The sequence below is a fragment of the Triticum dicoccoides genome, chromosome 7B (genome assembly GCF_002162155.2).
Source record: "Triticum dicoccoides isolate Atlit2015 ecotype Zavitan chromosome 7B, WEW_v2.0, whole genome shotgun sequence".
Classification (NCBI taxonomy): domain Eukaryota; kingdom Viridiplantae; phylum Streptophyta; class Magnoliopsida; order Poales; family Poaceae; genus Triticum; species Triticum dicoccoides.
In genome coordinates, this window is record NC_041393.1 from 697,595,811 (window position 1) to 697,598,729 (window position 2,919).

Consider the following 2,919-nt stretch of genomic DNA (forward strand, 5'->3'; position numbering starts at 1 on the left):
AATTTCCTTTGTCCTTTGTCCATGAGTTTTTTTTCTATGATGAACATACACCCTGCAAATCACCACGCTCAAATTTGACACTTTTAAGTGTTCATTTACCATATTTAGGGGATTATTTGCATTCCCTAGGCATTAATGAACATAATTCAAATTCAAACAATCGGTGCTTGAAAAGGTGCACAAAAACGGTCCGGAAAACCATCCTCGTGCCATTTCGTAAATTATCATGCCTTTTACAAGGAATGTACATATATTTCGAGGAAATGTGTGGCAATAGTCAGCCATAAACGCGTCGTTTACTGGGTAACAACTATACGGAAAATGAATTAAATGCTTGAAAAACATGACACCTGGCGTGGTGCCATGGTATGGCCTCACCATGCCCTGGTAAAAATTTGAGAATGTTATCCTTATGTCGTAATGCACGCCTTTCATAAATCGAACCATCAACGAGGAAGTTCCATGGTTTCGAGGGGGAAATCACCAAGATTGAAGGGGGATCCAAATTTCCTTTGTCCTTTGTCCATGAGTTTTTTTTCTATGATGAACATACACCCTGCAAATCACCAAGTTCAAATTTTACACTTTTCCGTGTTCATTTACCATATTTAGTGGATTATTTGCATTCTCTAGGCATTAATGCACATAATCCAACTTCGAACAATCGGTGCATGAAAAGGTGCACAAGAATGGTCTGGAAAACCATCCTCGTGCCATTTAGTAAATTATCATGCCTTTTACAAGGAATGTACATATATTTCGAGGAAATGTGTGGCAATAGTCAGCCATAAACGCGTCGTTTACTGGGTAACAACTATACGGAAAATGAATTAAATGCTTGAAAAACATGACTCCTGGCGTGGTGCCATGGTATGGCCTCACCATGCCCTGGTAAAAATTTGAGAATGTTATCCTTATGTCGTAATGCACCCCTTTCATAAATCGAACCATCAACGAGGAAGTTCCATGGTTTCGAGGGGGAAATCACCAAGATTGAAGGGGGATCCAAATTTCCTTTGTCCTTTGTCCTTTGTCCATGAGTCTTTTTTTCTACGATGAACATACACCCTGCAAATCACCACGTTTAAATTTGAGACTTTTCCGTGTTCATTTACCATATTTAGGGGATTATTTGCATTCTCTAGGCATTAGTGCACATAATTCAACTTCGAACAATCGGTGCATGAAAAGGTGCACAAGAACGGTCTAGAAAACCATCCTCGTGCCATTCAATAAATTATCATGCCTTTTAGAAGGAATGGAAATATATTTCAAGGAAATGTGTGGCAATAGTCAACCATAAACGCGTCGTTTACTGGATAACGACTATACGAAAAATGAAATAAATGCTTGAAAAACATGACGCCTGGCGTGGTGCCATGGTATGGCCTCACCATGCCCTGGTAAAAATTTGAGAATGTTATCCTTATGTCGTCATGCACGCTTTTCATAAATCGAACCATCAACGAGGAAGTTCCATGGTTTCGAGGGGGAAATCACCAAGATTGAAGGGGGATCCAAATTTCCTTTGTCCTTTGTCCATGAGTTTTTTCTATGAACATACACCCTGCAAATCACCACGTTCAAATTTGACACTTTCCCGTGTTCATTTACCATATTTAGGAGATTATTTGCATTCTCTAGGCATTAATGCACATAATTCAACTTTGAACAATCGGTGCATGAAAAGGTGCACAAGAACGGTCTGGAAAACCATCCTCGTGCCATTTAGTAAATTATCATGCCTTTTACAAGGAATGGAAATATATTTCGAGGAAATGTGTGGCAATAGTCAACCACAAACGCGTCGTTTACTGGGTAACGACTATACAAAAAAAGAATTAAATGCTTGAAAAACATGACGCCTAGCATGGTGCCATGGTATGGCCTCACCATGCACTGGTAAAAATTTGAGAATGTTATCCTTATGTCATCATGCATGCCTTTCATAAATCGAACCATTACCAAGGAAGTTCCATGGGTTCGAGGGGGAAATCACCAAGATTGAAGGGGGACCCAAATTTCCTTTCTCCTTTGTCCATGAGTTTTTTTTCTACGATGAACATACACCCTGCAAATCACCATGTTCAAATTTGACACTTTTCAGTGTTCATTTACCATATTTAGGGGATTATTTGCAGTCTCTAGGCATTAATGCACATAATTCAACTTTGAACAATCGGTGCATGAAAAGGTGCACAAGAACGGTCTGGAAAATAATCCTAGTGCCATTTTGTAAATTCTCATGCCTTTACAAGGAATGGACATATATTTCGAGGAAATGTGTGCCAATGGTCAACCATAAACGCGTCATTTACTGGGTAACAACTATACGGAAAATGAATTAAATGCTTGAAAAACATGACATGTGGCGTGGTGCCATGGTATGGCCTCACCATGCCCTGGTAAAAATTTGAGAATGTTATCCTTATGTCATCATGCACGCCTTTCATAAATCGAACCATCACGGAGGAAGTTTCATGGTTTCGAGGGGGAAATCACCAAGATTGAAGGGGGAACCAAATTTCTTTTGTCCTTTGTCCATGAGTTTTTTATACAATGAACATACACCTTGCAAATCACCACGTTCAAATTTGACACTTTTCAATGTTCATTTACCATATTTAGGGGATTATTTGCATTCTCTAGGCATTAATGCACATAATTCCACTTTGAACAATCGGTGCATGAAAAGGTGCACAAGAACGGTCTGGAAAACCATCCTCGTGCCATTTCGTAAATTCTCATGCCTTTTACAAGGAATGGACATATATTTCGAGGAAATGTGTGGCAATAGTCAACCATAAATGCATCGTTTATTGGGTAACAACTATACGGAAAATGAATTAAATTCTTGAAAAACATGACACCTGGCGTGGTGCCATGGTATGACCTCACCATGCCCTGGTAAAAATTTGA